The sequence below is a fragment of the Chiloscyllium plagiosum genome, unplaced genomic scaffold (assembly GCF_037043375.1).
Source record: "Chiloscyllium plagiosum isolate Xiang-an unplaced genomic scaffold, Cpla_swu_hap1 HiC_scaffold_49, whole genome shotgun sequence".
Taxonomy (NCBI): Eukaryota; Metazoa; Chordata; class Chondrichthyes; order Orectolobiformes; family Hemiscylliidae; genus Chiloscyllium; species Chiloscyllium plagiosum.
Window position 1 is genome coordinate 7,686,287 of NW_028270187.1, and position 15,561 is coordinate 7,701,847.

Here is a 15,561-nt window from a genome sequence, read left to right on the forward strand (position 1 = left end):
AATGTCCTTGGAAGGTTGGCATAAACATTTCCCTCTTCGTCTTAACCTGGATCCTCATCCTTTCCTGTATCTGTGTGCCACAGGATGGCGTATGTGATGCAGGGTGGTTGCCATTCCGCTTATTCAGCCTGACAAATGTCAACACAGAAACGTAGTAGATAGGAGCAGCACCAAAATTCGTGGCATTTTAGACAGAGAAGAAGGTTATCTAAGAGTATAATGGACAATTGATCAACTGGGCCAGTGGGTCAAGGAATGGCAGATGAAGTTTAATTTAGATAAATTGCATTTTGGTAAGGCAAACCAGGGCAGGACGAACACTGTTCAAAGGACAAGTCTGGGGACTGTTTCCAAACAAAGAGAGCTTGAATGTGGCATTGCAGCTAGACATGGTGGTGAATAAGGTGTTTGGCATGCTCACCTTCATTGGTCAGAGCACTGACGACAGGAGTTGGGACATCATATTACAGCTGGACAGGATGTTGGTGAGGCCACTTTTAGAATACTGTGTGCAAATTTGGTCAGCCTGATATAGAAAGTTCCTCAGCTAGAAAGATTACAGAAAAGATTTACAAAGATGTTACCAAGATTGCAGGGTTTGAATTATAAGAAGCTGTATGAGCTGGGAGCTTTCCTCCCCTGGAGTATCAGAGTCTGAGGGGTGGTCTTATAGGGGTTATAAAACCATGAGGAGCATAGATAAGGTAAATAGTTATGGTCTTTTCCCCAAGGTAGGGATGTCCAAAACTAGTGGGCATAGGTTTCAGGTGAGAGGGGAAGATTAAAACGGGACCTGAGAGGCAAATTTATCCCACAGAAGGCAGTGTGTGTACGGAATGAGCTTCCAGAGGAAGTGGTAGAGGCAGGTACAATTACAACATTTCAAAGACATTTGGAAAGGTACATGGACAGAAAGGTTTAGAGAGTTATGGGCCAAATGTAGACAAATGGAACTAGTTTGGGAAACCTGGTCAGCATGGGCAAGTTGGGCTGAAGGGCCTGTTTCAGTGCTGTATGACTCTGAAAATGGATGAGAATAACAAACTTTGCCTGAAAGGCAATCAGAGTGTACAGGAGGAGCTGTGAATATCTGGGGTTATTATACAGACTAACTTCTCTTAGCAAAGCATGTGATTGGAGCAAGTCTAAAACTGACCCCGACAAATGTTATTTCACTGTACTCTGAACAGGATGTGGCCATCTCTGCCAAGGTGGGATGTGGATGCAATTCCGAAAATGTCCTTGAACCAATCGACTTGCTCAGCCAGAAGGCAATGAAGAATTTGCAAAGGGTTAGGAGTCACATGCTGAGCAGAGCAGGTAAGGAGGGCAGATTTCATTCCCACAAGGACCATCACAAAAAGGAACAGAAAAAGGTCTTGAGCCTGCTCAGCCATTCAATACCATTGTGGCTGATGCTCCATTCCTCACGCTCACTTTCTTGCACTTAACATGTAACCCTCAATTCCCCGACAGATCAAGAATCTATCTAACCCAGCCTTAAATCTGCTAACTGTCCCCATACACAGCTCTCTCTGGTAAGGAGTTCCAACATCTCACAACCCTGTGAGAAAATAAATTCCTCCTCACATTAGTCTTCAATTTTGAACCAGATGGTTGTTAATGATGACTGTTGTCAAGAATAAGAGTCTTAACTCCAGATCTGTTTTTCTTTAAAATCAAATTCCAGATCCACCACCTGCCGCACCAAGATTCAAATTCACATCTGCAGGACATACCCTGGGGAGCTGAAAACATAGGATTTTGCTTCCCCATTATTTCAGAAACTGAAAGTGAATCTCATCAAAATTGAGATCAGAATAAATTTCCCCACAACACGGAGCTAAACATTGATGTCGCCAAATCCCTACAGTGTGGAAAGAGACCATTCAGCCCATCCAGTCTGTGCCCAAGCCAGTGAAGAGCATCCCACCCAGACCCTGACCCTATCCCCGTAACCCTGCATTAACCATGACCAATCTCCCTAACCTGTACATCATAGAATCCTACAGTGTGGAATCAGGAATTTCAGCCCATCGAGTCCATACTGACCCTCTGAATAGCATCCCATCCAGAGACACCACCCAACCCTATCACTGTATCCCTGCATTTTCCATGGCTAATCCTCCTAGTCTGCATAACCCTCACACTATGGGCAGCTTAGCATGGCCAATCCATCTAAACTGCATATCTTCGGACTGTGGGAGGAAACCGGAGCACCTGGAGAAAACCCATGCAGAGAAGGGGACAATGTGCAATCTCCACACAGACAGTCACCCGAGGCTGAAATTGTTTCTGAATCTCTGGTGCTGTGAGGCAGCAAAGCATACCACTGAGCAACTGTGCCACCCAATGTTTTTAGCACTGGCCATGTAGGGGTTGGTTAGCTCAGTTGATTCTATAGTTGGCTTACAATGTATACTCACGCTGACAGCATGCGGTTCAATCCCTTCTCTGGTTGAGTTTGCTGTGACTGATCTTTCCCTGTGACTTAGATGTGTTGCCCCTCAGGTTAAACCATAAAACAGTTGTTGCTTTTTCTTTTTCTCTCTCAAACCTCTTCCTCTCTCTTTCTAATGAGACAAAGTTGATTTTACATTAACCACCTGCTAAAAACATAACTCTGCTGATTAAAAATTAACTGACCTCTTTTTCACTACAAAATATATTGCGTGTTTCCTTTATGATGTACCATTAGTGAGTGGTATAAATAAAAGACATTCTACCAACGGTAGATATCTAAATGAATGGGAGAAGATGCACAGGGAGATTTACCAGCATATTGGGCGGCACAGTAGCACAGTGGTTAGCACTGCTGCCTCACAGCGCCAGAGACCCGGTTTCAATTCCCGCCTCAGGCGACTGACTGTGTGGAGTTTGCACGTTCTCCCCGTGTCTGTGTGGGTTTCCTCCGGGTGCTCCGGTTTCCTCCCACAGTCCAAAGATGTGCAGGTCAGGTGAATTGGCCATGCTAAATTGCCCGTAGTGTTAGGTAAGGGGTAAATGTAGGGGTATGGGTGGGTTGCGCTTCGGCGGGTCGGTGTGGACTTGTTGGGCCGAAGGGCCTGTTTCCACACTGTAAGTAATCTAATCTAATCTTGATTTAGGAGAGCAGGAGAGTTTCAGTAGTTGAGAGAGATTGGACAGACTGGGGTTGTTGTCCTTACAGCAGAGTAGATTGAAAGAGGGGGATGTATAAACTATGGGAGGTGAAAATAGGGTAGATAGAAAGAAACTTTCCCCCTTTGACGGAGGTGGGGAAGGGGCACAGAATGAAGGTAAGGTCCAGGAGGTTTCGAGGGGATGTGAGGAAAATCTTGTTCACCCAGAGTCATAGAGATGTACAGCACAGAAACAGACCCTTTGGTCCAACTTGTCCATGCCGACTAGATATCCCAACCGAATCTAGTCCCACTTGTGGCCCATATCCATCCAACCCTTCCTATTCATATACCTATCCAGATGCCTTTTAAATGTTGCAATTGTACCAGCCTCCACCACTTGCTCTGGTAGCTCATTCCATACATGTACCACCCTCTGTGTGAAAATGTTTATATTCTTTCCCCTCTCCCACTAAACCTATGCCCTCTAGTTCTGGACTCCCCAACACAGGGAAAAGACTTTGTCTACTTATCCTATCCATGCCCCTCATGATTTTATAAACCTCTATAATGTGACCCCTCAGCCTCCGATGGTCCAGGGAAAACAGCCCTAGCCTATTCAACTTCTCCCTGTAGCACAAATCCTTCAACCCTGGCAATATCCTTGTAAATCTTTTTTGAACCCTTTCAAGTTTCACAACATCTTTCCAATAGGAAGGAGACCAGAATTGCAGGCAATATTCCAACACTGGTCTAACCAGTGTCCTGTACAACTATAACATGACCTCCTAACTCCCATACTCAATACCGAGACCAATAAAGGAAAGCATTCTAAACGCCTTCTTCACTATCCTGTCTACCTGCGACTCCACTTTCAAGGAGCTATGAACCTGCACTCCAACACTCCCTAGGACCTTACCATTAAATGTATAAGTCCTGCTAAGACATGCTTTTCCAAAATGCAGCACTTCGCATTTAACGGAATTAAACTCCGTCTGCCACTTCTCAGCCCATTGGACCATCTGATCAAGATCCTGTTGTAATCGGAGGTAACCTTCTTTGCTGTCCACTACACCTCCAATTTTGGTACCATCCATAAACTTACTAACTGTACCTCTTATTCTCATATCCAAATCACTTATATAAATGATGAAAAGTAGTGGACCAGCACCGATCCTTGTGGCACTCTACTGGTCACGGGCCTCCAGTCTGAAAAACAACCTTCCACCACCCTCTGTCTTCTACCTTTCAGCCAGTTCTGCATCCAAATGGCTAGTTCTCCCTCTATTCCATGAGATTTAACCTTGCTAACCAGTCTCCCATGGGGAACCTTGTCGAACGCCTTATGACATCCATAAAGATCACACCTACTGCTCTGCCCTCAAGAATCCTCTTTGTTACTTCTTCAAAAACCTCAATCAAGTTTGTGAGACATGATTTCCCACACACAAAGTCATGTTGACAATCCCTAATCAGTCCTTGCCTTTCCAAATACATGTACATCCTGTTCCTCAGGATTCCCTCCAACTTGCCCACCACCGAGGTCAGACTCACTGGTCTATAGTTTCCTGGCTTGTCCTTACCACCGTTCTTAAATAATGGCACAACGTTAGCCAACCTCCAGTCTTCTGGCACCTTATCTGTGACTATTGATGATACATCTCAGTAAGAGGCCCAGCAATCACGTCCCTAGCTTCCCACAGAGTTCTCAGGTACACCTGATCAGCTCCTAAGGATTTATCCACTTTTATGCGTTCAGAGCACTTCCTCCCCTGTAATATGGTCATTTATTTTCAAGATGTCACCATCTATTTCCCTACCTTCTATATCTTCCATGTCCTTTTCCACAGTAAATACTGATGTAAAATATTTGTTTAGTATCTCCCCCATCTCCAGCGACTGCATACAAAGGCCACCTTGCTGATCTTTGAGGGGCCCTATTCTCACCCTAGTTACCCTTTGTCCTTCATGTATTTGTAAAAACCCTTTGGATTCTCCTTCTCTTTATTTGCCAAAGCTATCTCATGTCCCCTTTTTGCCCTCCTGATTTCTCTCTCAAGTATACTCCTGTCTTTATACTCGAAGGATTCATTCGATCTATCTTGTCTATACCTGATATATGCTTCCTTCTTTTTCTTAACCAAACCCTCAATTTCTTTAGTCATCCATTATTCACTATACTTACCAGCCTTTCCTTTTACCCGAATAGGAATATTTTTCTCTGCACTCTATCTCATTTCTGAAGGCTTCCCATTTTCCAGCCAGCCCTTTACCTGCAAACATATGCCCCCAATGAGCTTTTGAAAGTCCTTGCCTAATACCGTCAAAATTGGTCTTCCTCCAATTTAAAACTTCAACTTTTATATCTGGCTTATCCTTTTCCATCACTATTTCAAAACTAATAGAATTATGGTTGCTGGCTTTGTTTCTCAATTTCCCTCTATTAAGGGGTCTATAATGCAATCTCAATAAGGTGATCATCCCTTTCTTATTTCTTAGTTCCACTCAAATAACTTCCCTGGATGTCTTTCTGGGAGTATCCTCCCTCAGTATGGCTGTAATGCTATTCCTGATCAAAAAAACCACTCCCCCCTTCTCTCTTGCCTCCCTTTCTGTCCTTCTTGTGGCAATTGTTTCCCGGAACACTAAACTGCCAGTCCTGTTCATCCCTGAGCTATGTTTCTATAATTGCTATGATATCCCAGTCCCATGTTCCTAAACATGCCCTGAGTTCATCTGCCTTCCCTGTTAGGCCTCTTGCATTGAAATAAATGCAGTGTAATTTATATCAGTCCTACGTTGTTCTCTCGTTAGACCCTGCCTGCCCTAACTGTTTGATTCACCTTTGTTCTCAACTGTTCCAGTCTCAGATTGATCTCTTCCTTCACTATTTCCCTGAGTCCCACCCCCTGACCTTATTAGTTTAAATCCTCCTGAGCAGCTCCAGCAAATCTCTCTGCCAGTATATTAGACCCCTTCCAATTTAGGTGCAAACTATCCTTCTTGTACAGGTCACTTCCACCACAAAAGTGCTTCCAATGATCCAAAAATGTGAATCCTTCTCCCATACACCAGCTCCTCAGCCATGCATTTATCTGTTCTATCCTCCTATTCCTGACCTCACTAGCTCGTAGCACTGGGAGTAATCCAGATATTAAGACTCTTGAGGACTTCCTTTTTAAATTCCTGCCTAACTCTCTGTAGTGTCCCTTCAGAATCTCAACCATTTCCCTTCTGGTGTCGTTGGTTCCAATGTATACAATCACCTCCTTCTGGTCTCTCTCCCCCTTGAGAACATTCTGCACCCTCTCTGACACCTCCTTGATCCTGACACCAGGAAAGCAACACACCATTCTGATTTTTCACTGCTGGCCACAGAAATGTCTGCCTGTCCCTCAATCTCTTGGAATCTGATGTACCCCTCATTGCGTTAGAGCCAGTCCCAATACCATAAACTTGGCTGATCGTGCTACGCTCCCCAGAGAATCCATCACCTCCTACATTTTCCAAAAAAGCGTACTTGTTTGAAATGGGGATAGCCACAGAAGACTCCTGCACTAACTGCCGACCTCTCTTACCTTTCCTGCAACTTCCCCCTTCCTATAACTGCCATCCATCACATCCCCTTGCTCTTGTAAATTTTTCACTGCTCTAACTGACTCTCCAAATGATCCATTCAATCTGATAGGATTCGCAACCAATGGCATTTATGGCAGATATAATCTTTAGTAAGCCATAAACTCTTCCAAAACTCTCACATCTGACAAGAAGAGCATATCACTCTACAAAAGGCCATTTTTGCTCCTTTCAATCTACAGACCCAGAAAATAGCATTGTCTTATTCCTCTACAAAGCACTGCTCCAGGTTAAAATATGAGAGATAAGTATTAATTTAAATTTAATCAAGAGACATATCTCAATAAAACACATAATCCAGAAAAAATGGACTCTACTCACCATTGCAGACTTACTGCAAGGCCACATTTAACATATCCACTTATCTGTTTCTGTGCTGTGACCTCTCCCAAACAGGTTCCTCCAAGGTTAGTTGTGAATTTCACCGTTTGTTACTTTTCCCAGATGCACTCTGATGTCCAGCGATACATGAAGGGGAACCTGGAACTCACTGCCTGTAATGGTGGGAAAAGCAGAAACTCCGATCACATTGAAGGAGGATTTAGATGTGTCCTCGTGACGCCAAGGCCAAGTACTGGGGAATTGGGATTAGAGAATAGTGGGGTAGCTGTTTCTGACCAGCACAGACTCGATGGGCCGAGGGGCCTTTTTCAGCACTGTAGACCCCTCGGAAACTATGGCTAACTCACTTTGAGATTTGAGTTCTACATCCAAGATATCATCCGACTGTAATGCGTATTTGTACATTTCACGTTCAGAGATGAGGGGTTTGTCGTTGAAAGAGACTGAGCAGTTTAAGCCAATACTCTCTAGAGTTTAGAGGAATGAGCAGAGACCTCACTGAGGGATGTAGGATGCTAAAGGGAGTGGGATTGATAAAGGAGATGGAAAGAGGATGTTTCCTCATGTGGGACAATTTAGAATGAGAGGGTCATTGTTTCAGGAGAAGGGGGTGGGACAGATTAAAAACAGTGATGGTGAGGAATGGCTTCTCTCCAAGGGAGAGGGGATCGGAATTTCTGGGAATTCATCCCCCAGTGTGTCGAGACACTGAATAAATTGAAGGAAGAGACAGACAGATTGTCAATCAATCAGTCAGGGGTAAAAGGGAGCAGGGACAGGAAATTGGAGTTAAGGCTGAGACGAGATCAGCTGCATCCGTATAGAATGGGGGAAGCAGGCTCCTGAGGGCTCCTAGCCCGTATGTTATGTTGGTCATCCAGCTGCCTGAACACTTGTTAGTGTGGGTGGCTCATAACACATGCTCAAAGCTCTGAATCTGAGAGCCTAAACTGTGTGATGCATCACAGTCTATTAGTCACTTAGTAACCAAGACCAAAAGATATAGCAGCCATTCAGCCCATCAAGTCTGCTCCACCATTCCGTCATGGCTGATATGTTTCTTAACCCCATTCTCCTGCCTTCTCTCTGTAACAGTCGATCCTCCCACTGATCAAGAACCCATCTATCTCCGTTTTAAAGACATAATGATAGCCTTCTACAGTAATGAGTTGCAAAGATTCCTCAGTGTCTGGCTGAAGAAATTCCTCCTCATCTCAGTTCTAAAGGGAGTTCCCTTCACTCTGAGGCTGTGCCTTCCAGTCCGAGTCTCTCCTACTCATGGAAACATCTTCTCTACATCCACTCTATTCGGGCCTTGCAGTATTCTCCAAATTTCAATCAGATTCTCCCTCACCCTTCTAAACTCCAACGAGTCCACAGTCAGAGTCGTCAACGTCTTCTCACATTACAAGTTCTTCATCCCTGGGATCTTTCTTTTAAACCCCCTCTGGACCCCCTCCCCACTCAGCACATCCTTCCTTAAATAGGGGGTCCAGAACTGCTCACAATATTCCAAATGTGGTCTGACCAGGGCCTTATACAATCTCAGCAGCACATCCCTGCCCTAGCATTCTACACCTCTCGAAATGAATGCTAACATTACATTTGTCTTCCGAACTGCCAACTCAACCTGCCTGTTAACCTGAAGAGAATTCTTTGTGTTTAAGATTTCTGAAACCTTTCCCTATTTAGAAAACAGTCTCTGTCTCTATTCTTCCTCCTAAAGTACGTAACTTCCCACTTTCCCACATTATATTCCATCAGCCATTTCGTTGCCCACTCTCCTACCCTGTCCAAATCCTTCTACAGCCTCCCCACTTGCTGAACACTACCTGCCCTTCCACCTATCATTGTATCATCAAAGAAACGCTCAGGACAATGAAATGGCAATGCTGTTCATGTGAATGATGCTGGACCCAAAGCAAATGGGCGGCACGGTTGCACAGTGGTTAGCACTGCTGCCTCACAGCGCCAGAGACCCGGGTTCAATTCCCGCCTCTGGCGACTCTCTGTGTGGAGTTTGCACATTTTCCCCGTGTCTGCGTGGGTTTCCTCCGGGTGCTTCAGTTTCCTCCCACAATCCAAAAATGTGCAGGTTAGGTGAATTGGTCATGCTAACTTGCCCATAGTGTTAGGTGAAGAGGTAAATATAGGGGAATGGGTCTGGGTGGGTTGCGCTTCGGTGGGTCGGTGTGGACTTGTTGGGCCAAAGGGTCTGTTTCCACACTAAGTAATCTAATCTAATCAAATGCTTCTTGCCTCAAAGATGAAATTGATGTCCCAGGGCCTAAAATTTAGGCAGCCCCTCAAAACAAGTTGCAAGATAAAGCAATTAGCCATCAGTGTAACATTCCCTCTTCCAATTCACATTGCCCTGTTGTTAATTTAGTTGACAGAGATGGAACATGTCTTTCATTTGGACAATTGCAAACACTATCGATTATTAATAAACCCAAATGATATAAAAAGATTCAAAACACAGACCTTCACTCCGTGCTTTAAGCAAGGTAAACACTAGTGATGTTTAATAGTGGCTGGGTTTTTGAGAGTTAAGATCAACTAGAGAAAATCTCCACTTTCACTGAACCAGAAATGTTATGAAAGTATATGTTCCGTATCCTTTATCAGCGTTTCTTGGTTTTGAGATGGTGAAAACTGAGTACACTAAACTGCTATCCGTGTTGGAGTCATCTATAATCAAGAAACAATAAGCAAAGTGAACTGTAAGGTTAGAGATCAGAACGTTAAACCAAAAGCAAACAATGCCTCAAAATTCAATACGGAGTGATAATTAAGGACACAGCCCCAACCCAGCAGGAGTACAAACCTAAGCTCTTGGCTATATATCGACCTTTTCAAAGCAGTTCACAAGCCAGATGACTCAATGACATTGAACATATATTTTGCATCAACATTGATTACAAAGTTTGTACCTACCCTCCCAGAACAAACTCACATAGGGTGGAGGCCCTGGGGTAATTTACATTTTTTTAAATTATTACTCACTCATGGCACATGGGCATCACCCGCTGGGCCCAGCATTTATTGCCCTACTCATCCCTTGTTGCCCCCTTTAAAAGGTAGGGATGAGCTGTTTTCTAGAACTGCTGCAGTCCATGTGCCATGGATAGACATGCATTGCCCCAAGGGAGGGAATTCCAGGAGTTTGACTGAATGACACTGAAGGAACAGTGTTATATTTCCAAGTAAGGACCCTAAGTGGCCCGAAGGGGAACTTGTAGAGGGTGGGCATTCCCATGTATCTGCTGCACTTGCCCTTCGAGATGGAAATGGTCATGGGTTTTGAAGGTGTTGCCTGAGGATGTTTGGTGCATTTCCGCAGTACATCTTGTAGATGGTACACATTGCTGTTACTGAGCATTGGTAGTAGAGGGAGTGGATGCTTCTGGATGTGGTTCCAATCAAGCGGGCTGCTTAAGATACTTGGAATGGCTCAATCAGGGAAGATTCTGACCATTTATTCCTCTGAGTAATAAAGAAATAAACCATGAAGAATCACTACTGTTCTGTCTTCCTCAGATGGATCCCAGGGTCCACCCTAAAAATTCATCGCACACAGCCCCCCTCAGATATAAGGGAAGCCTTTGTTTTCTGCCCTTTAATAATAATTCTCAGTGTACCCCTGGCTATGTTCAAGAATCTCAAGGTTTGCAAACAAAATGAATTGTTGCCATTGTGTGCCCCTGAGTTCTTTACTGAACAGTACATGGCTCCAGCACAGCTCAAAACTAAAGGGTCAAAAGAAAAGATGGACAGTTGTCTTCAACAATAAACAGTCAGTCTCCAGGTGACAAAAAAATCTATCCCTGCTGAGTTTCTCCAACAATTTCTGTGTTTCTTTTTATTTCTGACATTCATTGCCTGAAGAAAGCTAAAGAAATGCTTGCCTTTATATCGAGTGGACTGGAGTACAAGGATGCAGAAGGGATCCTGCAGTTATACAAAACCCTGGTTTGACCCCACTTGGAGCAGATCTGGGCACCACACCTGAGAACGGATAGATTGGTCTGGGAGGAAGTACAGCGTGAGTTTACAAGAATGATATCTGGGATTCAGGGGTTAAGTTATGAGGACAGATTAAACAAATTTAGCCTGTTCTGTCCAGAATTTACAGTGTTTAGGGATGATCTGATCGAAGCGATTAATAGGAAAAGACAGGGTGGATAAATTGAAAGTGTTTCCACTGGTTGGGGATCAACAAGGGAGGGGATAGCCAGAGAATAAGGACTGTTCAGGAGAGATGTTAGGAAATAGTACTACACACAAAGGCTGGGAGACTCTCTTCCACAAACAGCAGGCATTGCTGGATCAGTTGTTAGTTTTAAATCTGAGATACATTGTTTTGTTCGGCAAAGTTATTAGGTGATAGGCGCCAAAGAAAGGTCGATGGAGTCAGGTCACAAATCATCCATTGAATGGTGGAACAGGATCAAGGGGCTGAATGGCCTCCTCCTGCTCCTTTATACGAATATTCCACATTAATAAATCATGGAACCCTCTGCAGTTACAAAATGACATTTCCACACACTGGAGCAATGAGTAATTTCAAACAGAAACTGCAAGTCCAAATATTTCATTTTCACACATTCCAGATCCCCATCATCCTCTGGGTGAAAAAATCCTCAAATCGCTTTCGAACCTTCAGTTTAAAAATGATGCCCTCCCTATGTTACTGACCCTTCGACTAAGTGAAACAGTTGCTTCCTGTCCCCCGTCCACGTCCCTCATAAAAGAGTCATAGAGTCACAAAGCAAGGAAACAGACCCTTCAGTCCAACTTGTCCATGTCATCCATAATCGCAAACTAAACTAGTCCCACTTGTTTGCATTTGACCATATCTCTCCAAACCATCCCTATTCTTGTACTTACCTAAATGTCTTTTTAACATTGTAACTGTCCCTGTCTCCACCAATTCCTCTGAAAGTTCAATCTACATGTGAACCACTCTCCATCAAAAAAAGTTGCCCCCATGTCATTTTTAAAAGTGTTTCTCCTCTTACCTGAAAACTATGTCCCCTGGTCTTGATGTCCCCCACCCTAGGGAAAAGACACCTACCATTCACCTCATCTTTGCCCATCATGGTTTCATAAACCTCTATACCCCTCAAACTTCTACCCTCCAGTGAAAAGAGTCCCAGCCCATCCATCTCTCCTCATAACTCAAACGCTCCATTCCAACAACATTGTGGTATATCTTTTCTGAACCCTCTCCAGCTTAATAATGTCCTTCCTCTAACAGGGCAACCAGAATTGGATACAATACACCAGAACAGGCTTCACCAGTGTCCCGTACAACCACAACATGGTGTCCGAACTCCTATACACAATGGTCTGAGCAATGAAGACAACTGCTCAAAACACCTTCTCAAACACCCTGTCTACCTGTGACACAAACTCCGAAGAATGATGTACCTGAACCCCTAAGCCTCTCTGCTCTATAATACTACCAATCTTACACACCTCTATATGTCCCCATCCTCCATCAACCTTCTCTGTTGTAAAGGAAAAAACCCAAACTTCCCTCCAACGCTTCCAGAAAGTGATTTGTTTTTGATCTTCCCAATCAGATGAATACCAGCATGAACGCTGACGAATATGTGACAGTGCAGGATCAGTACTTCACAGATTCATACTCACAGTTCAATTGACTTGACCCGATCTCTGCGTATTCAAACTTTCTTGCAGGTTCTGTCCTCACTCGCGCCCTCAGCTCGATTTCCTATCGCCTCCCCAGAATGAAATAATTACAGACCATTACCCAACCAAGTTCCAATCCCGCTCATGACAACAATTTGCTGCTGTTCACATACGAAAACTCCTGGCAATGAGGTCACTGAGCCAAGGCCCCAAGGAATGACCTCCTGGAATTGTCCGGAATATGGCTCAGAACATCTACGTTCAGAGAATCAAAATTTTACTGTACAGAAAGAAGCCATTCGTGTCTGTACCAGCTCCTGAACGAGCTACCCAGCTAGTCCCACTCTCCACCGATGTCTCCACAGCCCTCGACCGTCATCCCTTTCAAATTTATATCCAGCTCTCTTTTCGAACCTCCTATGAAATCTGCCTCCACCACTCCCCCAAAGCAGCACATTCCAAACCCAACAACCTAAATAAGTTTCTCCTTATCTCACTCTCTCACTGACAATCTTGAAATTCTGACCAGCCAGTTACTAATAGACCAAAGAGTGAGAAACAATAACTTTCTTTCCCGTCAGAATTGTTCAGAACTTTCAACATCTCAATAATGTCACCACTTCATCTTCTCTGCTTGAAACAGAATAAGCTCAATCTCTTGAACCACTCCCTGTATCTAAAATCCCTCATTGTTGGCATCATTCTCATAAATCTCCTTAAATCTGTCTCCAGGGTTTTGACATCCTTCCTTAAGTAAGGTGTCAAGAACAGAACAAAATCAGCTTGGGTAATAGAAGGCCAACTCCCTTTGTCAAATGTATTTCTAAATTCGGCTTCTGTTGCCTGTGAAGGTATGGTGTTACACGCATATAAAGAAATGCACCTTTGATCTGTTGGGTATCTCCAATATAAGCTAACATTCTCCATTCAGTACTTGTGCTGTCACTAGAATTAGTTTATTTTCTGCTCTCTGCTTTGTATTGGGTGTTGGGTTAGGTCAGTTGGCTGGATGGCTAGTTTGGAATGTGGAGTAACATCGACAGCATGGGTTTGAATCTCTCACTGGCTGAGGTTACCATGAAGGACCATCCTTCCCCACCTCTCCCCTTGTGAGAGGCATGGTAACTCTCAGATTAAACCACCACCTATCAGTTGTCACTCTCTCTCTCTGACACTCCAGCTGAGGTCTAACATTGTCTTGTACAAGTTCAACATCACCTCCCTGTTCTCGGAGTCTATGCCCCTCTTAATAAAGGCAAGAATGTTGTGTTTTATTAGCCCCTCTCCCCCTGTTATGCCACCTTCACTGACCTGTGCACATATACCCCCAGGTCCCTTTGCTTCTGCACCACCTTTAGAATTTTACCCCCGTACTTTGTATTGTCTTTCCATTTCTTTCATCCAACATCCTTCACCAAATCTGTATTAAATCATTTTTGTCTTTATTTTCAAATGTTTACAAATTAAAACCTATTGTGTTATAGCAAACTAGATTTTCTTCCTCCTAGTAGTTTTGTTTCATTTTCTTGCTGCTAACTGTGGGCGGCACGGTGGCACAGTGATTAGCACTGCTGCCTCACAGCACCAGAGACCTGGGTTCAATTCCCCCCTCAGGCAACTGTCTGTGTGGAGTTTGCACATTCTCCCCATGTCTGCGTGGGTTTCCTCCGGGTGCTCCAGTTTCCTTCCAAAGTATAAAAATCAGGTTAGGTGATTTACCCATGCTATGTTGCCGTAGTGTTAGGTGAAGGGGAAATGTAGGGGATTGGGTCTGGGTGGGTTGCTCTTCGGAGGGTCAGAGTGGGCGTGTTTCCACACTGTAAGTAATCTAACAAACAGAATAACTCCACAAAAACATATAGGCTAGGATCAGATTCAGTCCATTTGGTCCCTCAGGAAACTGTTCCCCTATTCCATACAATCGTAGTTGATCCTATTTCAGCCTCAAATCCACATACCTACCCACACTCTGTCTGTCTCCTCGTTCAATTTATAGTGTGTTGGGGGCTGGTGTAGATGCTCCCACAGATATACAACCCCCCTCCTCATTTGAGATAATTCATTCCTCCTTATCTCTGTTTTCAGTCTGCCCAGCACTTCATCCTAAAACAATAACCTCTCATTCCAGATTCTCCCAAATGAGCAAACATCCTCTCTCCATCTCCTTTGTCAATCGCCACTTCCGCATCTTATAACCCTCAGTTATTTCGCCTCTCTTCCAAACTCCAGAGAAACTGCTCAACCTTTCAGCTAAGAAACTCTTCATCTCTGAAAATGATTGAGTGAATCTCTTCAGAACTGCGTACAGTATAACTGCACCTGTCCTCAAGAGATCAAAATTGTACAAGACTAACTTTTCATCTTGGCAATCAATTAAGTGAATCTCCTTTGAACTCCATCCAATTCAACTACATCCCTCCTCAAGTAAGGGAACCTCAGTGGTCTCGATGTGGAAACCCCAATACTTTGTCAAGTTACAGTAACACTTCCCTACTTTCATACTCCATTCCTTTAGCAATGAATGCCTTCCTTATGACTCACTATAGCTATACACTACTTTGAGATTAATGCACAACGACATCCTGATCCCTTTGCACTGACACAATTTGAACTTTCTCTCCCATTCAGATGACAACTTGCCTTTTTCAATTCTTCTGACTACAATGGATAATCTCATCACTGATGAGACTGACCAACGCTCAATTTAGGTCTAACCAAAATTGAGAGGGTGTCCATGATTGGGACTGTTGTGCATTAGATATGCGAACGAGTCAGACTCATCCATTTGCTCCAATTTGTCTAACAAATGTAAAATTGCTGGGTT

General features: G+C 43.9%; 1 long non-coding RNA gene and 1 pseudogene across 1 annotated transcript in view; one reads left to right on the forward strand and one right to left on the reverse strand.

The window, feature by feature from the left end:
* LOC148135460 (uncharacterized) overlaps positions 1-14,448 on the forward strand; it is a 29,676-nt gene extending 15,228 nt beyond the window's left edge. The window contains exon 3 of the long non-coding RNA XR_015755245.1: positions 7,182-14,448. This is a non-coding gene — a long non-coding RNA (uncharacterized LOC148135460). The remainder of the gene's footprint in view (positions 1-7,181) is intronic.
* A 535-nt stretch (positions 14,449-14,983) lies between these two features.
* Positions 14,984-15,561, reverse strand: part of LOC148135461 (Fc receptor-like protein 4) — a 451,279-nt pseudogene continuing 450,701 nt past the window's right edge.